This window comes from Triturus cristatus, chromosome 12 (genome assembly GCF_964204655.1).
Source record: "Triturus cristatus chromosome 12, aTriCri1.1, whole genome shotgun sequence".
NCBI classification, from domain to species: Eukaryota; Metazoa; Chordata; class Amphibia; order Caudata; family Salamandridae; genus Triturus; species Triturus cristatus.
In genome coordinates, this window is record NC_140595.1 from 413,007,804 (window position 1) to 413,032,675 (window position 24,872).

A 24,872-nucleotide genomic window follows, 5' to 3' on the forward strand; every position below is an offset into this window, starting at 1 on the left:
GGAACAGTACAAGCATAAGATCACAGTAAGAGACAGGATAGCTATCTGACTCAGATAAGGGAATATGATACTAGAGGTAGGCATATCTTTACAGAAAATTGTGCATATCTTCGCTGTTGTTGAGGCCATTAGGCATTCTCGTATCGAGGGATAGAATAAAATGAGTTTCAAGTTGCCGGAGAATTTTCTCACGGTTCCCACCCCGTCCGGGCATGGGAACAGCCCCCAACACTAAATATTCAAGATCTTTAAGTTTGTTATTATGGACCAACTTAAAATGCCTGGTCACCGGATAGTTCAGATCTGAATTGACAATTGCCCTCACATACTGCAGAATGCGTTTATGCACAGGAAGCTTTGTGCTGCCAATATAATTTAGGCCGCATGTGCAATGCAGTTTATACACAGCAAATTCTGTGCAGTAGGTCAGATGTTCTTTGATGGCAACTTTTTTCTCACTGAACGCTGTAGAGTATTCAGTGCAATTAGTGGCAAAAGTATATATGCATCTTTCTCCCTCATACTGGTATATTTTGATATTACACTTATACCACCAGCTATCCATATGTCTTGGGGACACAATAAGTACTAAACGTAGCTAACATAAGAGAGATACAAATACATAAATAAAATATTTTTCTGCAGCCACACACAATATTATAGATTATACCACGTTTTAATAAGTTTTTCAAATAAAAATGTAACCCCATAAAATTAAAAAAATATTTTTTTAGATGTGTACCAATAATTTGCACATTTAGATAACTAGCACTGTATAGCACATAGCACTATTTGACTTGCGTTTGCACTTTAATACATATTACTATTTCAACAGCTAGCATTGGTATCTTCAATCACTTTTTTAAAATGAAAACACAGACTATAGGTTGAAAATAATGTTCCAATTGGTATCATGGTAGCACATTATTATGGTATTGTGGAATATATTGATGTCACAAGGTCAGCGGGGAAGCCGCAGGACAATGGGGTGACTGGTGGGAAGCCAGTGAAATTACAGCGCCTATGCTTTCTTCTCGCCAGGAGGACTCGTGGCAGACATTGCAAACGGACCTATCTGATTCCGATGTAGGTCCCTTTAACTGGGACATGCTAAGGGAAGGGCCCACCCCCTCTGATGATGTTGTTGAATGGCACCCAATAAGGAGCCTCGGAAATCGGAACCAGGTGTGCATGGACACCGGAGAGAGGCTCAAGTGGAAGGAGACTGAAGGATCGAGGAACCGAGACCCTGAAGACCAACCCAGACGCCCGGAGAAGACATCCAGCCCGGAGGGAGAGAACGAGTGCGGAGACTGGAAGGCGAAGCCAGGAGGCCACCGGGAACACGCTTCGCCGAGCAACGCCCCCGGAGGAGCGTGGCTGACTCAGGTACGGGAAAGATTCTCTGGCTGGGTCGGGAGGCGGGAGAAGCCTGAGGGTTAACAACATTGCCGCTCACCGCCTCCTCGTTGTATAGTGTAAATACCCCTTCCCCTCACTGCCACTCCTCACCGCCTCCCATTTCTTCTCGCTTCAATCACTTGTGCACTAGAGTGTTTTCCTCACCCCCTACCCTCGTGAGACTTGACCAGCGGGACGTGATATTGACCCCTACCTTTCTGCTGTTGTTTTCTTTTGGGGACATTCCGTGCACCTTTCTCTACCTCTACCTCTGCCTGACGATTAAGGGAGGACAGTGAACCCATACTAGAGGACAGGTTCCAGCCCGGAAGAAGAGGAGGACTCTTCATTGTTTACCTGTTTTGGGTTTCTTTGTTTCTTCTCCAAGCCTCTTTTTTTTTATTTTGTTGTTCAAACTGGCAACTCACAGAAGACGTGACTACCTTAAAATAAAACCTTCTTTGCCCCGACGTAGCCTTTTGCGCATTCCTTCTGACCCGGCTACACTTGAATGCTGATGCATCAGAGCTTATAATAGCTACCAAGGTGAAACATTCAATGGTGCATTCATGCAGATAGTAAACCAAATGGGTTATATCATTTCCATTGTTAATGTTGGCGCTAAGTTGTTTTTTACAGTATTTAATACGTATATAAATGAATAATTTTATATTTATATATTTAAGAAGTTTCGAATAATTGATACATTTTTTATGCCATTTTATCTGTTATCAATTCAAATTTTAAATAATGCACTGCATTATTAAGTCTGTGTTTGTTATTATTAGCAAGTTTTGCCGGCCGGCATTAATTTGTAAAACCATGTCAAGCAATGTATTTTAGGCATTAGTATTTATTCAAACGCATAAAAATAGACTTAAGGATTTAAGTCTTTTTTCACTGGTTTTTTTTTGGGGTCATGTGACACTGTAGGGTGGTATAAACACAATCATGGCAACGCATTTCCACATGTGATCAAGGCCGTTGTATCGGCCGAAACGCGTAATGACTTTTACCGTTGTGGATTAAAAGAACTTTCGCCCATACTGCAGAGGAGTTCGTGGTTTTCATTTCCAGCGCTGTGTTGCGAGTGGGAGGAAAGTCAAGTCATCGTGTGACATATATATATATATATATATATATATATATATATATATATATATATATATATATATATATATATATATATATATATATATATATATATATATATATATATATATATATGTATGTATACACACACACACATACCTTCCTTGCAGGTTGGCTATGGTTGTCCATGTCACGTGCCCAGTCACATTTCTGGCTCTTTCTTTCTTTCTTTCTTTCTTTCTTTCTTTCTTTCTTTCTTTCTTTCTTTCTTTCTTTCTTTCTTCTAAAAATTATAAGATGTAAGATGCACGTTTACAGCATGTGCTGAGTGTTCCTACCATTCTTTTTGGTTTGTCATAATTTTGTAAACAGTCGATGTTTGCTCTTTTCTCAAACTGGTTTACTATTTTCTGAGACAGTCAGTGTAAAGTTATTAACCCTTGAATGTGTACATACATAATGTCGATTGTAAACCTTTGCTGATGTGGCTCTTCCAGGGCCACAGTTCACCAGTGTTGTTGGGTATGCTACATGACTGTCAGCACGTACGACAAAGGGAGGAATCAGGTACATTGAATACTGATGCACCGAGAGGGTATTTGTCATTGTGCGCTATTTCCATTAGAAACATGCTTTTGAACAGGAGCCATTTCAGTTGCAATATATTCTGTGCCACAATGTCTGAGACTGCTGTTCAAAGGAAATATAGAATGCCTTACAAATCAAGTCTGGATAGAACCAACCACTCCGGTGTCATATTCATATTAGTGATTGTTTTTGATGTCATTTTTTCATAGCAAAAGTATAGCTCAAATGGATGTTTCTGGTCGAAGAGCCTCCGCGCATATGTAGATACATTACCATCAATAAATCTGCCCTCCTTCTGCCTGGTGCAAGCTCACAGCCCCTCGAATGATTGACATTTTTACCACTAAATTAAACTACGTCTGTCTCTGCAAGATATGTCTCCAGTCCAAAATTAGCTAACCATCAACATAACATAAAATAACTTGAACATGGTGTCATTTCACGAGAATATCGATTCCTGCAGACTTACTGGATTAATTCCCGGTTTCCCATAAAAGAAGCAGCCAGCGTGTCTTTGCTGGCAGACAGAAGTATTTTTTACATAGAAAGAGGTAAATTGATAGATAAATGTACAGAGACATAGGTATATGGATATTTACACTAAATTGAGCACACCTACTTGCATTGTGTACATATTAAATAAATATATGTACTGTACCCATACATGCACACAGCCACACAGCGCATGTAATAACACACAGACACAAAGATACACACACACACACACATAGCACCCTCTAAGCTTTCAATTTAAGGATGACACAAAACCTAAAAAGCACTAGAAAATCACCACTTACGTTCAGCGAACAATCATAACTTCCAACCCAGTACACTGCTCATGAACTCCCACTAAGTGAGAAACGTTGCTGAAGTTTAGAGGGAATTTTAATGATAACCACTGTGCAATAGGTGCATGGCATCTCCTGTGCTCACATACCTAGGCAAAATATGACTGGGCATGGCCTATGGCCATGACCTGTGCACTGTAGGCATGGGCCTGGCCTTCAGCTCGGCACATAACTTTTATCCAAGGGATCCAAGTCCCCTTTGAGTCAGTTCCATGATGCTTGGCTACTCCCATTGGGCCATAAGCAGTGTATGGGTGAGAGATATAGTTGAATTAATTACCATAGTTGTCAAATGTCAGACACTTTTTAGGTTTTGTGTCATGCGCATAATGTCCTTTCAACTGAAGTTGTTTTGAGTTTTCCTTTTTTTAACAACTGTGCTGTACCAGAGTTTCTGCGGGTGTTGTAATGCTATACTTGAGCGCCTTGCCAAAGGGAAGAATCACTTCTTATGGCTGTGGGCACATGGTGAAGCCTTCAGCCACAACTTGCATCTAACCAATGTGCCTACCTTCTTTCTTGTGAAGGATGCGCAGTGTGCACCCTTTACAAAGGGCCACCAAGCCCCTCTGCCCACATCCTTTGTGCAAAGTCTACCGACAAATAAAGTGCAGAGCCTTTGGTCACATCCTTTACTTACCCACATACTAGCCAGACCAGCTAGCCTGGCTTGTAGTCATGTGCTGCAGGCTCTGTGTGCATGGCTTGGCTTTGGGGCAGCCCAGCACCAAGCTTCCATTTGTACAGAAGCCACTGCACATTCGACCATGTGCAGTGGGACTGTGCGCTTACATTATGAAATGATTATTAAAAAAACCTGCAGTTCTTATATTGCATAGAATGATGCAAATTGGCAATGAGAGTCAATGACACTGTGCTACTTTTTTGCAGCCCATGGTGTTCTAAGTACTTATGAACTTTTGTTTGTTTTGCAGTGTCTTAAAGAACATGCTTTTCGTTTTCTTGACCTCCTCCCATATTCTGTATGGGCTCAGGGAATTTTCCTTAAACCCCATTATATTAATTTCTGCATTCATTGGCGCTTTGGGGTGATCTTACAGACCGTGGCACAACTAATCTTTTGACCCTTTCGAGGACAGTGTTTAACCCTCTATCCCCACAACACACTCTCTTTTCAGTAAAATGTCACCATCATGCCAAATGTGGACTCATTTTGCACAGTTATATTTGCTATTGAAGAGAGCAAAATATTCTGGAAGACTTAAAAAAGAAAATACTATATTTGTCCAACCTCTGAGTCCCCTTCAATGTATCTGCATAGAAATGGAATAAAAAAGCTAAGCTGAATGTGATAATTGTCAGTAACATTTTCTGAAGATATGTTAAACGGTGCCATAGTTCATTAGCAAGTCAAAAAGAACCTTCTCAACCTAAACTGCAACTTAAACATAATTATAGTATCACTATCACAGACTATGGAACTCCTTTAGTTCTTGGTGGTCAGGATGCTCATCACCAAGAATGTAGTCCACCGGTCCGGGCAGGCCAAAGGTTTCATCGCAATAGAGACTACTCCATCTTTACCATGATTATACCCCTCTGATGGCCCTGTGAAGTAAGGGTCATCGAAGCAAACCTGTAATTCCGTCCACCTGATTCAGATGGGAGGAATTAGAGGTCAGTTTTTGCTGCCCGTCACCATCAGGAATACCCTGGAGGTAAGTGACAGTTAAAACTGATCAATGCCCCTCACGGGAAACAGCGTTTACAATGCTGTTACCACAATGCATGCCTTCACAATGTGGTCGTTACAACAACCGCGTTGTTACCATGCGTGCCATTACATCGTAAGTCATATCAACAACTTGCTCTAGGGGATGTGCAACACCAGGGAATGTGTTGGATTTTAAATCCAACACCTTCCCTGCTGTTGCACAAACTGGAGTAGGAATAGTAATTAATACTATTCCTAAGTCCAGTGCACCCCCTACAGCAAGTCGTTGATACGACTTGCGATGTAATTGTACGCTTGGTAACAATGCGGTCGTTGTAACAACCGTGCTGTAAAGGCATGCGTTGTAAACGCATGCATGGCAACCTCATATATTCCCCCTCACGTCAAAGCTAGTGGAGCATTGTCTTTTGTATTTTCCTGCTTCAGGATTTTCTTTTCCAAAATACAAAAGAAAACAGTTTGGTGCCCGGCTCCATCATGTTAACAAAGCCATGCCTCCTACTTCACAAAGCATTGACAGAAATTGCTGTGGCGGCGGTTCCTGTGAATGCTTTAAGAAATGACTGTAGGAGAGTAGGATCTGCCTCTTATGGTTACCTCCACTTTTTACTAATGTTTCACTGTTTTTCGACCTTAGTCTGGCTGGGCCCTGCTATTCAGGACCCCAGCCTAGCTGCTTCCTCTCTAAATTGATTCCATGTCCCTTAGGTACACCACAGATTGGATTCTGAGGTGCCCTTATAAGTCCCTAGTATATGGTATACTATGTACCCAGGGCATAGATACCCCAGAGGGATCACTGACATAATATCGACTACAAAAATATAGACTTACAAAAATATCGATGCCAAAATATAGAATACCAAAATATCGACTCCCTATCTCCAAACAGGAAAATACAAAAATATAGAATCCAAAATATCGTTGTAAATAATATAGTTAGTCAAAATATCGAATTTTTTAAATGTTTTAAAAGTAATGTAAAATTAATGAAATAATACATATAATTAACTGACACATACTTAAAAATACTTAAATAACATTAAAATGAATAAATAATTAATGTAAGTAAAAAAAAAAATTAATACATATATATTAACGTAATATTTATTAAAAATATTCAATATTTTCTGCGTAGGATAGCGGGCGGGTAAAATTTACTATTACCACTCCAGTAAGTGCAATAGTAGGGAAAGCGTTGGATAGCGGGAGGGTAAAAATTACTATTCCCACTCCAGAGAATGCAACAGTAGGGAAAGCGTTGGATAGCGGGAGAGTAAAAATTACTATTCCCACTCCAAAGAGTGCAACAGTAGGGAAATCGTTGGATAGCGTAGGGGTAAAAATGACTATTCCCACTCCAGAGAGTGCAACAGTAGGGAAAGCGTTGGATAGCGGGAGGGTAAAATTTACTATTCCCACTCCAGTGAGTGCAACAGTAGGGAAAGCGTTGGATAGCGTAGGGGTAAAAATTACTATTCCCACTCCAGAGAGTGCAACAGTAGGGAAAGCGTTGGATAGCGTAGGGATAAAAATTACTATTCCCACTCCAGAGAGTGCAACAGTAGGGAAAGCGTTGGATAGCGGGAGGGTAACATTTACTATTCCCACTCCAGCGAGTGCAACAGTAGGGAAAGCGTTGGATAGCGTAGGGGTAAAAATTACTATTCCCACTCCAGAGAGTGCAACAGTAGGGAAAGCATTGGATAGCGTAGGGATACAAATTACTATTCCCACTCCAGAGAGTGCAACAGTAGGGAAAGTGTTGCAAAGCAGTAGGGTAAAAATTACTATTCCCACTCAAGTAAGTGCAAAAGTAGGGAAAATAATAAATTAATATTTTGTTAACAATTAATTAATTATTAATACCAAAACAAGTATTACAATTAATTACCAATCACACAAGATTTAATAATTGATTATTTATAAATACCAATATATTTTTGTTTAATTAATTACCTATTAATAATTAATTAACAACCAATTGTTTTTCAATAACAAACATTAATAAATGCTAATAATACCAATTAATCATTAATTAATAATATATTGATTAACGATATACACAAATTATTTAAATAATTAATTTTTTACAATTATATTACTTCTCGCCATATTCCCCTATAAACACACTACCCACTACAAATATTAAATAAATACAATTAATATAATTATCAATTAAACAATTAATACAAATTAATTACCAATTAATACAAATTATTTACCAATTAATAATTAATCAACCACCAAATAATTTTCAATACCAATTAATAATTAACTAATAACAATTAAATTACTTCCCACCCTATTCCCCTATAAACCCACAACCCGCTACAGAAGTAAAACGCTAAATTAAATTAAAGATATATTAATTAACAATATACACACATTAATTAAATAATTAATTATTTACAGTTATATTACTTCCCACCATATTCCCCTATAAACACACTACCCACTACAAATAATAAATAAATACAATTAACATAATTATCAATTAAACAATTAATACAAATTAATTACCAATTAATACTAATTATTTACCAATTAATAATTAATCAACAACCAATTAATTTTCAATACCAATTAATAATTAACTAATAACAATTAAATTACTTCCCACCCTATTCCCCTATAAACCCACAACCCGCTACAGAAGTAAAACGCAAAATTAAATTAAAAATTATTAATAATTCCAATAAATTATTATTTAATGTATTATAATTAAATTACTTCCCACCCTACTCCCCTATAAACCCACAACCCGCTACGGAATTAAATTACACAAAAATAAAATAACATAACATTCATTACTTTAAAAATATTCTAACATACATTACAATATTAATACATACTTTTAACACATATACTAACACTTAAAACACTATAAAAAATTCGATATTTTTAACAACTATATTATGACTGTCGATATTATTTACTTCTATATTATTGCAATCGATATTTCTTACCTGTTTTTCGATATTCTTCACCACTATATTTTGGTAATTCGATATTCTGTCCATTCTATATTTAAAACTCGATATTCTGTCCACTCGATATTTTTTTTTCGATATTATGTCTATTTACCACCCCAGAGTCCTACCAGGGGCTGAAGCATGTATTATGCCACCCCTGGAAAGCCCTCCAAAATGACACCACAGGTCTGCTACTGCAGCCTGGGTAAGGTGGTGCATGCACCCCTTACAGAGATATAGGTTCAATATATCTCACCTATTACTACACATAGAAACCTATCAGTCACCCCTATGGCAGGCCTTATCAATCCTGAAGGCAGGGTGCTTGGTTATATGTGAGGGGGTGCCCAGGCATGAGCTGAGCCCCTCTGCAGCCTTCGGAATCTATCCTCCGGGGTTTTCAGTATTGCAGCCTGACCATATACTCTTAAGTGCATTATAACTAAATGGTAAATGCTAACTTTGGACTGGCTGCACGGAAACATGTCATGTTTGATGTCAAACACCTTGGAATCATACCCCCACACCAGTAACTGGTGTGGGAGTATGATTCTACCCTTCTAGAGGGAGAGACATGACAGCACTAGTATACCCGGTACCAGTTTAACAGAGCCCTGGCATCACAAAATGGATGCTGCAGCCACAGATACGAGTCTGGCCTACTGCTGCTGACCGAATCTCCGTCAGGGGAGGCCTGGACAATAGGTTTCCTGTCACAGGGAGGTGTAACCACCTCCCAGACAGGCTTTATTATATTAGGGCTGGGTGGGAGCACTCCAAGAGTGCTTTGAAGTCTGCACTGGGGGCACATTTGGTGTCCCTGCGCATAGTCCAGTTCAAGCCGGTTGCAGGGGCTACCAGCCCCTGCTCTGGCGCAAAACTGGACAAAGGAAATGGGTGTAGCCACCCCTCTTTCCAAACCCTCCCATAGGTGGGTCCCCAGAGTTAGTCCAACCCCTTTCTTAGGTATAAGTAAGGAACACCTGGCAACAGGACTTTAGATATCCCTGGACGAAACTCTGCAACTGAATCCTGGAACTTCGACGCTTTACTCAAGATTAGAGGACTGAAGAAATCTCCCTTGGGGTCAAGGAGTGACTCCCCTGCTTGGCAGGCACCAACAAAGAAATTGCCGTCTGCATCTCCGAAGCTCCTGACGGACTCCGAAGTACCTGCAGCCCAGGAAGAGGATTTCCAGACTTCTCAGAGGCCGACCCGTGTCCCCAGCAAAGCTGAGACCCGCAGCCCTCGTGAGTGATGTGGAACTGGAACCCCTGTACACCGTGCACATCTGCAAGTGCATCAGCTTCTCGACGTCCCCTGAGGCTGTGCATTGGGTTACTTATAGCCCACACCCAAAGCAGAGAATCCACCGAAGATTATTGGCCTAGTCACCCTGTGTGACCCGTGGGCTGCCATTTTGTGATTCCTCATTAGGTCCCTTTGCGATCCCTGGTCCGTCAACCGGTGGGTCCCTGTGAAGGTAACTCTGACTTCCATTGGGCTTCCCTGGTTGCTCCAGACGTGCCCTGACTTCCCACTGTGTGAGTCCCTCAGACCTTGCTGGTCTGCACCGAAGCATCTTTCTCCTTTCTGCGTGGGTTGTTGTTGCCAAGGCTTGTTGGGTCCAATCCGGGCACCAACGCCGCAGCACTCAACATCCTTTGTGGGACAGCTCGAATCCAGCTCCCGGTTGTCCTCGACACCTCCTGGTCCTTGTGGCTGAAGAGTCAAGCTTCACCTTCTTCACCTGAAACACCCAACATCGGTGGGCATTCGTCTATCGTGCCCCTGGTCACTGGCAAGTGACCCAGACTTTGTCCCCTCTGCTTTTAGGTTCTTCACATCTTCGATCCAGGCTTGGATCTCTTCGGACACTTCGCATCTTCCCGGCAGCAGCTCTTCTTCGCCAGCTTCCATTGAAAACGACGACGCGACCCGACACCATTTGACACCTATGCACCCGGCTTCCCAGGGTGTTGGAGGGAGGACCACCGGGGAGTCGGAGGGACTACTCCGGGCACCTTCCTACCGCCAAGTTATAGCCGAGCGCCGCTGAGAAGCCTCCTAGGAGAGGTCCTTCTCCTATAACCGTACTAGGCCCAGTAACACCACCACACAGGACTCCGTATCAGTTGCTTATCTTGGTTCTTTATATAAAAAAAGGAGCACGTTCAATATGTACAGTGGGATCGAGAGATCCAGTAAGAGTCTCAATGTCTTGGAAGGAATAGGGTAGCGGGACAGTCTTAGTACCAACCAGGTATGGGAGGGCTCTGCGCCAGACCTTGGATGCTGGTCTCAGAGCGGCTCGGACGTGGAGAGCCGCGACGGCGTCAGCAGGGCTCGGGTGGTAGTTCCGCTTGGGTCGAGCTGCGACACAGTCAGCAGGGCTCCGGTGGTAGGTCCGCTTCGGTCGAGCCGCGACGAGGTCAGCTGGGCTCTGATGGTCTGTTGCAACAAGGTCGGGCCGCGACGGCGTCAGCAGGGCCTCAAAGGTTCGTGAAAGTCTTGTAAGCACGATGGAGCCAGGAAGAGTCTTTCTCCGTAGGGTCAGCCGCGATCCGATCAGCAGGGCTCTTGACTCCAGGATACAACTGTCATCTTGTTGTCGGGTCGCCCCAGATATAGGTCTTGAGCCCTTTGATGTCCGGACCCTTGCGCCCAGGAGGGCGGAGAGGCCGGGTAGGGCGCGGCCAGATGCCCAGCAGGAGAGGCGCCAGGCCCCAGAGAGCTGTGGGGCGGTCGCACCTAGGTGTGGAAGGACGGTTGGGGGTCCCATCGATACTGCCCTCCGCCGGGAGTGGGAAGGGCTCACGTGGTATCCCCCGGGCCAGGAGTGGGCGCCTCGATGTCGGGCCTCGCTGGGACCGATGCCGGGTAGAGCAGGGTCACGGAGGTGGTCACGTGGAGTGACGTGTAATCCAAGATGGAGGAGCCCCGAGGTGCATGGGACCTCGTGCAGCTGAGCAAGGGGGAACAGGACCACGCCACGAGGCCGGCTCCAACACGCGTCCCCCCCAGCTGAAGGCAGGGAGAGTCACCCATCTCCTTGGGGGTTCTCCTCGCCGAGGCGGAAGAATCGGGACAGGCCGTCAGCATTGGCGTGGTCGTTGCCGGGCCGGTGTTCCACGGTGAAGTCCATCCCTTGCAGCGAGATGGACCATCGCAACAGCTTGGGGTTCTCGCCCCGCATTTGCATGAGCCACCGCAAGGGCCGGTGGTCAGTCTGGACCCTGAAGTGGGTGCCGAAAAGGTAGGGCCGGAGCTTCTTGAGAGCCCATACCACAGCGAAGGCCTCCCGCTCGATGGTGCTCCACCTCTGTTCTCGTGGCAGCAGTCGGCGGCTGATAAAGGCCACAGGTCGGTCGAGGCCCTCGGCGTCCATCTGGGAGAGGACCGCCCGACCCCGTACTCGGATGCGTCGGTCTGCACCACAAATTCCTTGCTGTAGTCAGGGGCCTGTAGCACCGGGGCAGCACACATGGCCGCCTTGAGGGCTTCAAAAGCGGTCTGGCAGCGGGGCGTCCAGTGCACCACCTTGGGCTGTTTCTTGGAAGTGAGCTCCGTAAGGGGGCCCACAATGCTGCCACAATCCTTAATGAATCGCCGGTAGTAGCCTGTGAGGCCTAAGAAGGCCCGGACAGCGGTCTGGGTTGCGGGGGGCTCCCACGCCTGGATGGCATCGACCTTCAACTGGAGGGGCGCTACCTGGCCACTCCCCACCTGGTGGCCCAGATAGGTCACAGATCCTTGACCGATCTGGCACTTGCTGGCCTTAATTGTGAGCCCGGTCCTTTGGAGAGCGGCCAGGACTTTGCCGAGGTGTCCCAAGTGCGCGGCCCAATGGTCGCTGAAGACTGCAATGTCGTCGAGGTAGGCCGCGCTGAAGGTTTCTAGCCCGGCCAGGACCTTGTTTACCAGCCTCTGAAAGGTCGCTGGGGCGTTCTTCATACCGAAGGGCATCACCCGAAAGTGGTAGTGCCCATCGGGGGTGGAAAAGGCAGATCGTTCCTGGGCGCCGGGAGTCAGCTTGATCTGCCAGTACCCAGCGGTGAGATCAAAGGTGCTTAGGTAGCGGGCGGCCCCTAAGCGATCGATCAGCTCGTCTGCCCGGGGCAGGGGGTGGGCGTCGGTCTTGGTGACTGCGTTCAGGCCCCGGTAGTCTACACAAAATCGGAGTTCCGGAGAAGTACCGGGGGCGGCGGCCTTCGGCACCAAGACCACCGGGCTGGCCCACGGGCTGTCGGAGGGCTCATTGACTCCGAGGGCGAGCATCTTGGCGACCTCGGTCTGTATGCAGGCCCGGACTTGGTCAGGTACCCTGTAGGCGCGATGTCGCACAGGGGGGCTGTCCCCGGTATCCACGTCGTGTACGCACCAGGGGGTCACCCCGGGCGTGAGAGAGAAGAGGGCAGCGAAGGGTTGCAGCAGCCTCCGGCAGTCATGGCGCTGTTCTGGGGTCAGCGTGTCGGAGAGGTGGACTCCCTCTAAGGAACCGTCTTGGCCCGAGGACCCCAGGAGGTCGGGCAGGGGCTCGGAGTCGCTTTCGCCCCCATCATCAGTAGCCAGCAGCAGGCTTAGTTCAGTTCGGGCAAAGTGGGGCTTGAGCCGTTTGGCGTGCAGGACCCGGAGGGGGTTCCTCGGGGACTCCATGTCGACTAGGTAGGTGACGGGGCTCTTCCTCTCAACCACCTTGAAGGGCCCGGTCCACTTGTCCTGCAGGGCGCAGGGGTCCACGGGTGACATGACCCAGACTTGCTGGCCTGGCTCGAACTCGATGGTCGAGGCGTTTGCGTCATACCAGCGCTTCATGTCTTCTTGGCTGGCTTCGAGGTTGGCTTCTGCCAGGGCCCGGAACTTCCGAGTCTGGTTCCGCAGGGTCAGGAGGTACCGGTAGACGTCGGGGGGGGCATCTGAGACGTTCGCCTCCCAGCCCTCCTTGACCAGGCTGAGGGGCCCTCGGACGGGGTGCCCATACAGTAGTTCGAAGGGGCTGAAGCCCAGGGATTTCTGCGGTACCTCTCGATAGGCGAACAGGAGGCAGGGCAGCAGAACATCCCACCTCCTCCGCAGGGGCTCTTACAGACCCTGGATCATCCCTTTTAGGGTCCTGTTGAACCGCTCGACCAGTCCGTTCCCCTGGGGGTGGTAAGGGGTAGTGAATCTGTAGGTGACCCCACATTGTTGCCAGAGGGATTTCATGTACTTTGAAATAAAGTTTGTACCCCTGTCGCTCACCACTTCTCGGGGGAACCCCACCCTGGAGAAGATGCCCATCAGGGCCCGGCCCACCACTGGAGCTGTCACAGTGCGGAGTGGGATGGCCTCCGGGTATCGGGTGGCGTGGTCGACCAGTACCAGGATGAAGCGGTGTCCTAGGGCGGTTCGGGGGTCGAGGGGCCCCACGATGTCGATCCCCACTCGTTCGAATGGGTGTGGGCGGCTGGAAATGGTTGGAGGGGGCTTTAACTCGACCCCCAGTTTTCCCGCTAGCCTGGCAGGTCTGGCAGGACCGGCAGTGGTGGTCCACGTCTCTCCGCATTCGGGGCCAATAGAAATGGGTCACTAAACGGCTGTAAGTCTTGTCCCGCCCGAGGTGTCCGGCGAGGGGCACGTCATGCGCCAGGTTCCGGAGGAACTCTCGGAACCGGAGGGGAACCACCAACACCCGGCCGGCTCCCAGCTCGGCGACTTTCTGCTCGCTGTATAGTAAGTCATTGTCCCAATAGACCCAGTGGGTTCCCGTGGGGTCCCCCGAGGCCTGGGCGGCCGCTTGCTGTCGGGCCCCCTCGAGGGACGGGCAGGCCTTCTGTTCCTGCTGGAATTGTTCGCGGGTGGGGCCCCCATCGTGCCGCCACTGAGCCAGCTCGGGGATCTCGCTGAGGGAGGCGGCCTCGTCGGGAGACAGTTCGGACGGCCCGGCCTCATCGTCGGGTTCCTCCGTGCCGGAGGAGGGTGATAGTTCTGGGCCCGTAGGCTGGTCGGTGGCCGCGGCAGCGGCGGGTTGGGCGGTCATGGACCGGGTGGTGGCGCAGGCCCACTCAGGCAGCCCTAGCATCCCCAGATGCTCTCGGCGCTCCACCTGGGCCCAGGGGGAGCTCTCTAGGTCATTCCCCAGGAGGCAGTCCACGGGGGCGTCGTCGCGGACAGTCACTTTTAGGGTGCCGGACACTCCTCCCCACTCGAAGGGGATCCTGGCCATCCGGCACATGCTTTCGGTGTTGTCCGCGGTCCGGACAGGGCATAGGACATGTGGCAGGATTTGTTCGGGGGTCACTAGGTGGCAGCGGACAGCGGTCACGCTAGCCCCAGTGTCCCGGGGGGCTTCGGCCCGTCGTCCGTTGATGGTGACCCACTGCTGGTACTTCTGGGTGTTGCTTGGGATGGCCGCTCGGGGCACCATTTCTCGGGAGCCCAGGCAGACGAGCGACATGGCAGCTGGTTCCCACTCGGGGGACCCGTCCTCGCGGTTTTCCTCCTCTTCTTCTCCTTCCCCCAGGGCAGCGGCGGCTATTTGTCGGGGAGGGGGCCCAGCGGTCCCGTTTCGTCGGTTCACGGGGCAGGCCGGGTCGCTCGCATAGTGGCTGGTCTGCTGGCAGCCGAAGCAGGTCACTGGTGGTCGGGGTCCGGGTCGGGCGATGGGGGTCCCCCTTCGGTCCAGGGTCGGGGACGTGTGGTTGGCGGCTTGGCCTCGTGGCGGGCTTCTGGGCGGTCCGGCTGGGAATTCTCGGCTGCGGTGGGACCCCCCTCCTCCGCCCCGCTGGCGAAGGGGTCCCGTGGTACTCCGTTGGTAGTCCCCCACGGGGTTCCGGGGGACCCTTGTGTTGACCCATCGGTCTGCTTCGGCGGCGAGCTTCCGGGGCTCGGTCAACTTACTGTCCAGGAGGTGTTGCCTTAGTTCTACAAAGCAGTTGTTGGCGAGGTGCTCCCAGACAATGAGGTCGAACAGTTCATTGTACGAGGTGACCTTGCTCCCTTTTATCCACCCTTCAAGAAGAAGTCCACGTACTCGACCCAGGTGGTACCGGGGAGCTTCTTGCAGTCCCGGAAGCGCTGCCGGTACATCTCGGCTGATAGTCCGTAGCGGGTGAGTAGGGCTTCCTTCATGTGATCGTAGGAGGTCATCACGGCGTCGGGGAGTTGCAGCAGGGGATCACGGCCCTCGCTGAGGAACCTCCCCCATAGGCCGGCACCCCAATCCTTCCGGGGTACCCGATGGGAGGTCATGGCTACCTCGTAGGCTCGAAACCACTGCTGGATGTCGTCGTTCTTGTAGTACTCTTTGACGACATCCTTGGGGATATGAACCTTTGGCTCGGTCAGTGGCAGAGCGTCCCGGGCCCCGGGGGTGCTGGTCTCCCCCGTTTTGGATTTCAGTTCGAGTTCTTTGAGGCTCCTCTCGTGCTCGAGGGTTAGCCGTCTCTCTTCGAGTTCCCGATGCCGTTTATTTTCCTCGATTTCTTCTTGCAGCCGTAGTTGCTCCAGGGCTATTTTCTTCTCCGCCAGCTGGAGCTCGCCGTCCAGCCGGAGTCGTGCGAGGTCCATTTCGTGTGCCCGGACCCTCTCCCGTTCTCGTATTTCTTCGTGGGATAGGCGGGCTTCGGGGATGCCTCGCCCCCCATCTGTCGGGGTTGTGGTCGGCAGGTTTTCGTCCCGGGCCGAGGTCCCTTCGGTGCGGGGTGGAGTGGCCTCGGCTTTGGCCCAGGCTTTCAGGGCTTTCTGCATTTCTTCCTTGGTGCCCAATCCTGTGGTTGGGATCCCTTTGTCTTTGCAGAATTGCTTTAGTTCTTTGTGGGTGTATTCTTCCAGCTTTTCCAGCTGGAAGGTTGTGGCCACGGTTGCTTCTTGGCCGTCCATGGTTCCCTTTTTCTTTTTCCGTCTGGTTAGGTAGTGGGTGCGTTACTTGCTTGTACGATTGCGTCTGGCTCGGATCCCGTCGCTGGCCACCAAATGTTGGAGGGAGGACCACCGGGGAGTCGGAGGGACTACTCCGGGCACCTTCCTACCGCCAAGTTATAGCCGAGCGCCGCTGAGAAGCCTCCTAGGAGAGGTCCTTCTCCTATTTTTTTTGTTTGACATGTTTTTATTAGGGTTTTGCATATAGTACATCATAAGAAACATTCACAGTTATGAACCTGAGTCACTGTACCATAACATCCTGGGCCATTGAGAAAGTCATAGTGTGTGGAAGCTGTAGTCCATTAGCCGTCGGGCCTTCTTTGATGGCCCGAGAGACCTGTCTTCCCCTGTGCTGGTTCCATCTGGCCCCCCTGTCTAACGCCCTGGTCGTGGGAGAGGTCCTTCTCCTATAATCGTACTAGGCCCAGTAACACCACCACACAGGACTCCGTATCAGTTGCTTATCTTGGTTCTTTATATAAAAAAGGGAGCACGTTCAATATGTACAGTGGGATCGAGAGATCCAGTAAGAGTCTCAATGTCTTGGAAGGAATAGGGTAGCGGGACAGTCTTAGTACCAACCAGGTACGGGAGGGCTCTGCGCCAGACCTTGGATGCTGGTCTCAGAGCGGCTCGGACGTGGAGAGCCGCGACGGCGTCAGCAGGGCTCGGGTGGTAGTTCCGCTTGGGTCGAGCCGCGACACAGTCAGCAGGGCTCCGGTGGTAGGTCCGCTTCGGTCGAGCCGCGACGAGGTCAGCTGGGCTCTGATGGTCTGTTGCAACAAGGTTGGGCCGCGACGGCGTCAGCAGGGCCCCAAAGGTTCGTGAAAGTCTTGTAAGCACGATGGAGCCGCGACATCGTCAGAAGGGCTCAGCAGGTAGTTTCAGGAAGAGTCTTTCTCCGTAGGGTCAGCCGCGATCCGATCAGCAGGGCTCTTGACTCCAGGATACAACTGTCATCTTGTTGTCGGGTCGCCCCAGATATAGGTCTTGAGCCCTTTGATGTCCGGACCCTTGCGCCCAGGAGGGCGCAGAGGCCGGGTAGGGCGCGGCCAGACACCCAGCAGGAGAGGCGCCAGGCCCCAAAGAGCTGTGGGGCGGTCGCACCTAGGTGTGGAAGGACGGTTGGGGGTCCCATCGATACTGCCCTCCGCCGGGAGTGGGAAGGGCTCACGTGGTATCCCCCGGGCCAGGGGTGGGTGCCTCGATGTCGGGCCTTGCTGGGACCGAGGCCGGGTAGAGCAGGGTCACGGAGGTGGTCACGTGGAGTGACGTGTAATCCAAGATGGAGGAGCCCCGAGGTGCATGGGACCTCGTGCAGCTGAGCGAGGGGGAACAGGACCACGCCACGAGGCCGGCTCCAACACAGGGGGAGGTAACTCAAGTACTCCGGTGCTCCCATGGGTGTTGACCCTAGAACTGCTTAAGTCCAAGAGGGTTTTGTCCAATTCCATTTCTAAGTGTCCCTAATCTTTAAAAATATAACCGGCACTTTCCCCATAGAAGCTAACGGGAGCGCGCGGCTGTGTTCTCACACTGCACACGGCCCCCGTGGGTCCCCTGTGTCACTACGTTGGGTGGTTCCTTGGGGTCCCAGCAATTCTACAGGCTCTAGGCCTTGTGTCTAGTTAAGTCGAGGTTCTTATTCCACTATTTTAGTATATAGTTTGGCTCCCCCCTAGGGCCTGACATGTTTTTGTGCTATTTTACTGTAATATTTGAAGTGTAACTTATGTGTTTTGACCTCTAGCCTCATAAAAAGACTAGTAGGGTGTGTTTAGTAATAAATACATATATTAAATATATATACCTGGTGTGGTTGCCTTTCATTGAGCCATTCAAGAGATTATAGACTGGTAAAACAAGCTGCTTTACATTCCTTCAAGAATTAGCCTGAAGGCTGCTCTCCATAGCTACCACTAGGATAGCTTTCAATAAAGGTTGTCTTTAACCTATCATCAACAAGGGGTTGTTTGGACTGGTGCAAGGTGCCCACTATAACTAGTGGACAGCATATACCAGGCCAACTTCTCACAATGACCACCTTCTAGGTGGTCATTTCTCAGTTTGGCAGGTGGCGCCTCCGTCAGTGCCATGGATTAATTTACTCCATTGCTCTGGTGGAGAAAACGGCCGCTGCCAACTTTTAAATTAGGTCCCATGCTATCAATATCAATATCATGCTATTAATATCAGTATGAGGGAGGCAGTAATGGCTACTTGACGTTCCAAAATGAAGTTTACTTCTAAGAGGCATTTCACAAGCTCTATATTTGCTGTTCTTTATTGTTTAGCCCACTGAGTAGGCTTTTCCTGTACACCAACAATGTTTACTTTAGCTATCGCTGGGGAAAGAGGAGTCATATCAAAAATGTTCAATGTGTCTCAAGAGATTGAAGCCTGAATGTAGCGACAAGCTGCACTGCTCAAAAGTCCAAGCTGGATACTGTCCTATAGCATGCCCCATTTCAAAGCATTACTGTTGACCCTAAGCATGTTATGCTATAATGAAATGAAAATAAAATTAAATGTATAAAGCACAGCTAATACCCTGGGGTGTCTAGGCATTTACCTTCTGGGAGGTGCAACATGTGATGGTATCTAAAGAACAATAGAATCATTTACTGGATGAATAACCAGGTTTTAAAACATTCCCTAAATTCAAGCATGTTGGACTTATTCTTGAGTGCTAGAGGTAATGAATTCCACAACCTTGCTGTACTTGTAACAAAACTCTTCCCGCCCAATCTGACTCTTTTCAATTTGGGGAGATTACCAGTAGAGGAGGAACGAAGAGATCTTGTTGGAGTATAATGTTGAAAGGGTATCAGATAGAGTGGGTTTATGCCGTGTAAGGACTTAAAAGTTATGCAAAGGGCCTTAAACTTTATGCGCTTTACAACAGGTTGCCAGTGAAACTGAACTAAGGCTTGAGACATGGACCTATGTCTGGGAATGCCCAGAAGAAGATGAGATGCCGTATTTTGGAGGGTCTGTAGCTTGCTCAAGCATTGTTTTGGAGTGCTGGTAAATAGCACATTGCAGTAATCTAGTCTTGAGGTGATGAGTGTTTTCTGCAAGGCCAAAGGAATGTAAAGAAGGACCTTACTTAGGATTTTCAAGATGAAAAAAACATGAGGACGTGACATAATTAAACTGGCCCTCGAAAGTTAGTTTGGAATCAAAAATCACCAACAGGTTTTTCACATTAACACTTAGGGTTGGACAAGTTCTTAGTTTGTGAGGCCAGCAATTGGGAGACCAAAAGGAGAGATTGTTACCAAACAGTAGAACCTCTGTTTTTGAAGAATTTATCTTTTAACAAGTGTCCATCTTCTAAGTGCCAATGTGAAGCATACAGTTGTGGAATTTAGCTGCTGTGGTGACTAGATTGCCAGCTACCAACACGACAATCTGAGTGTCGTCAGTGTATGAGATCAGGGAAAAGTCCTAGGATTTAATCAAACTGGCAAGGGGATAACATACAGATTGTAAATGGTGGGGCTTAATGAATTGTCCTGTGTCACCCCGCATGGCAAGGAAAAAGATAGAGAGAGAAAGTCTCCTAAGGCCACTGATTGAATTCGGACGGTGAGAAAAGATGTTAAGAGGGCCATGGATCTATTTTCGATTCCAATGGAGGCAAGTCGGTTCACCTATAGAACCTATAGATCATGGTTGACCGTGTTGAATGCGGCCAAGATGTCTAATAGAGTCAGGTTGTTTTTCCTCCACCATGTAAGATCTACCTGAGTTATTTCAGTGGCAGTCATTAGAGTGAGCTGCGTATTATGAAGGCTGCGTAACCCAAACTGAGTTGGCTCCAGAAATTGATTGTTATTGATGAAGGTCGTCAATTCCTGATTGATGGCCTTCTCATCTATTTTGGCGGGGAATGGTAAATGGGATATTGGCCTGTAGTTGTTCGGATCACTTGCATCTAAGTTAGGTTTTTTTAGAAGACGAAGGATTGAAGTCATTTTCCACTCCTTTGGAAAATATCCCAAACAGAATATTTGATCAAAGATGCTCGTAAGGTGCGCAGCTGTATCCTCAGGTACCAGATGCATGATTCTGGGAGGACAAGGGTTCAGTGGAGATCTAGATTTCACTTGTTTCAGTAGATCTAACGTCTGGTCTACAGTCAGGGCAGAGAAGAAGGATAAGGTATTAGCTTTCCTATTATGAAAGGGACTTGCGGGTGGGCAGAGAGGATCAACAGCTGATGCACTTTGGGGAGATTTCCTACTTAAAAGATTTGTAGACCACACCTTTATTAATGAACGGTCTTCTGTTATCTGACCTGTTTTCTGAGCAAGGGAGCCATTTGAAACTAAAAAGGGTCATTTGTAGGTTTAACCTTGACTTGGAAAGAAGACGCCAGATTGTTACAGAACTGTTGACTAATAATAGCTTTTTTTGCATCTGGAAATGTATAGAATTTTTGGACTGTTGCAAACAGTTCCTCGGAGAAATTTTTTGTAGCTTCAATTTTGGCAGTGAAATAACAAGTTTACAATAATGATGGCTTTTAGCTTGAGCCATCTGATTTATAGAAGATTCCAACCATTGATGGCAGTTATTGATGGCAAAATGTAAGTTAGGTGGCATCTCAGGTATAGTCTGGATGAGAGATGAGCTTAGCTGGTTGGCATCCATCTTGTGCCATGGATGTCGAATAGTTGCTCAATAGTTTGGTTAGTATTGAGCTCACAGCGCTCACCCATGATCTAGAACATGACCGCCATGTCATCAGGCCAAACCAGGGGGAGAGAGGACAACCATTTAGGCTGAGGAATATCAGAGAATATTACATCACAGAGATGCCCCGCAACATGTGTGGAACCCTTAACTAAGCCTGTGCTGGACATTTGATCTCTCAAGCTGACAAAATCATTGTCCAGGGTTTTTTCTAAATGGTACATAAAATCCCCAAGTATGGTGAAGTCAGAGAGATTGGCTTTTAGCTCCAACAAGCTGCCAATATTGTCGGTAAACATGGCTCTAGGTCCAGGAGGGCGGTACAGTAGGATTCCATTAAAAGAGTGATGGCTACTGAGTTCTATCATGAATGCTAGAACCTCACAGTTTTGTGCATCAGGGAGAGCTTTAAAAGAAGTTTTAAAATGAACCCTGAACACAATATATAGGCTGCCACCCCTTTTTCCTATGCGGTCTAGTCTATAAAACTTAAACCCTATAGGCAAGGCGATTATTAGATCTGGATCCGAGGTGACATCCACCTAGGTTTCAATGATGAAAGAAATAGCAAGACAATGTGTGTCCATGAACTCAGAAAATTCTGATGAGGTTGTAACTAGGGATCTTGCATTAACTAGTGTACCAAGGCCCCTGAAATTTGTTTTGCTAACGACTTTAGGATTTAGTTGACATATAAGTGAGTGCTTGATAGTATAACTAGTAAGCGAGAGATTACATATGGAGCATGTCAAGAGATTATCTCTGGGCTGTGGTTCTTAAGCGAGGAGCAGTACAGGTCTTACCTGGGAGGTTAAGGCAGAGCAATGTGTCCCTTGAATACAAGATTTTGCCCACAGAATCTGTAGCAACAACTGCAGGTGGGCTGGCGATTAGCACAGTCCGAGCTGTACGGGCAAAGATGGGCTTGCCTTAGGAGTGCCTCTGCTGCGTGGACACGCTGACAAGCTAGCTCTGTAGCTTGGCATCCGGGGGTGTGAGGGGGCATGGTCAAGAGTGCTATGTGCCACGATTAAAATCAGAAAGTGAGGGCAAATAGAAAGAATGAACTGGGGTCCAGCTACCCTCCCTATACACCACAAGCTCCCGTATGGAGTATAGCTGCTGAAAAAGCAAAGCTAGCTAAATTAAAAGTATGAACTCTAAAACTCATACAATGAAAAAACTGCACCTCCCAAATGCTCTCTAGTGCTACAAGGAAACAAAATGGGGGTCTGTTGCACCCTCAAGGGGGTGCACAGATGTGCTGACAAGCCGCCTTTGTAGATCAGCATCTGGGGTGTGAGGGGGGCATGGTCAACAGCGCAACTTGGTGCAAATAAAATCAGAAAGTGAGGACAAATAGAAAAAATGAACTGAGATCCAGCTACCCCCGCTGTACAAAACAAGCTACCTTGTGCAGTATAGCTGCTGGAAAATGGAAGACCATAGAATATTATTTGCACTGCAGCTCTATGAGAACCCAATACTAGACTGATTTATGTGTGCTTGTATATAACAATTTAACCAAGAACAGGACTGTGGCAAATGATGTTATGATGGACATGATCATGTAATATATTGTCCTGATTCTTGCAGTCAGAACAATGGAGATCTTTCATTTCTAGAGAAGTTCAATGAGCCACAGCTGTTTCTTGCTAACAATATCTATGAGGAAGCATATCTTACGAATGAATTAGGGATTTCATGGAGTATGAAGAAGCTCTGGTGATAAATGGTTTTCCTTTAAATAGTTTATCAATTCTGTGTGGTTTTATTCAATCGCCATGAAACCCAAAAGAATCTTGTAGCATTGCCATGCTTCAGTGCCACTGCAGTATTTTGGGGTTACTTCATAAGTGCAATTATTTACTCATGAAAAACACCAAATAATCTCAGCAAGTGACTTCAAACATTAAGTGAGTCAATTGCTTGTGGCAATGATTTTATCAATTGGACCATGAAGTTCAGTGCAAAGGGAAACATCATGCTATGTTAATTGTGTTCAATAGGGAATGGTTGGACTTGTAGTCAAGGGTTTAAGTTACTGGCCAGGTGCTAACAAACTTGATAGAATGGTCTGAGCTGATGGACAATGTTGCAAGTTTCATTACTCTAATGGACATTAACCAGAAAGGGAGTCTGCAAGTTCATTTCTCATTGTGATTCTCATGGGCATTGTCACTCTAAATCTTATTCTCTGGCTGGTTGCCAAGACATAAACTCATACGATTGTTGTTGGACTTGGCCCTCTCTGCAGGGTCAGGCCCCAAACGGAATAGGCTTGAACCCAATTGGCACCTCTAATTTCCTTGTAAGTCTCTAGTAAAGTGGTGCTAGATGTACCCAGGGCCTTTAAATGAAATACTACTAGTGGGCCTGCAGCACTGATTGTGCCACCCACTTAAGTAGCTTTTTAAAACATGCCTCAAGCCTTCCATTGGTGCTTGTGTATGCAGTTTAAACTGCCGTTTCGACCTGGCAGATGAACCTTTTGCCAGGCCTAAGCCTTCTTTGTTAGTATGTTTATGTCATAAGGTTGGCCCTAAACATCCCATAGGGCAGGGTACAGTGTATTTAAAACGTTGGGCTTATACTTTTCGATTTTCACTACTGCAAGGCCTAACTCTCCATTAAGATGACATTGGGTTACCCTATTGTACCCCCAGACAACCTGGGATACGCGCAGGAATGCAGTATATTCCAGGCTTGAAACATTTCTTCCACTTTAAAGGGGGCACCAGGTATAAAAATAGGAGCCTCAGACCAACTCTTCCATTCACTTGCTTGCTACCTGAAGGTAGTCTTTTGTCCTCCGAGGGCTGCCCTGCTGCTTGAGACCTGCTTTTCACCTTGCACCCAGGACTAATGGAGTGTCTGCAAGGGCTAGTTGGCTAGTCTCCTGATCAGAGCTTCAGGGACAGAAAGGAGTCCAACCATCTTGAGCGAATCCTGACACTCTAAGTGGTGCCCATCCAGTGGAAGTAGGAATAAATGTGCTGCACCACCCTAACTGAATGTTACACCAAATCTGAGGTGAAGAGACACGAAGCGACGCAAAGCAACGTTGCACAGACCACTCCCCAGGTATAAAAGATACATTCTTCAGTGGGTCACACTTGGTCCTGTGTATGGCCTGTGCTCCATAGCAACAGTTTGAACTTGTGACTTTGCCCCAGTCTAGTGCAACCAGATACCTTCAGTTGGCGCTTTGTGCCATTTGGCGCTACCTTTATCTAAATCTTTAAAATTGCATGTCTCCATTTCTACTAATTGGATTTTTGTTATTTTAATGTCATTTATTTATTGAATTATACTTTATTTTTCTGAATTGGTATGGGATTTTCCAGGTGTCATGTTTTCACTTTATAACTGTTTGTGTGCTCCATAAATAATTTATATATTGCGTCTAATTTAAGCCTGACCGCTTTTGTGCCAAGCTACCAGATGGTTAATCACAGGTTAATTTAGTGACTTTTGTCATCCACCCTGACAAGGATTGTAGCTGTTGCTTGAGAAGGGCTCACACCACCCTCAACCCACAACCCACAACCCAATTTCTCACAATTGTATATTAATAAATTGCACTTGTCTGCCATTTCACTTTTAGCGTAGCTCAAGTCACCGAACCTGAGAGCAATGATTACGGGTGCATGTCAATTAGTCAATAGT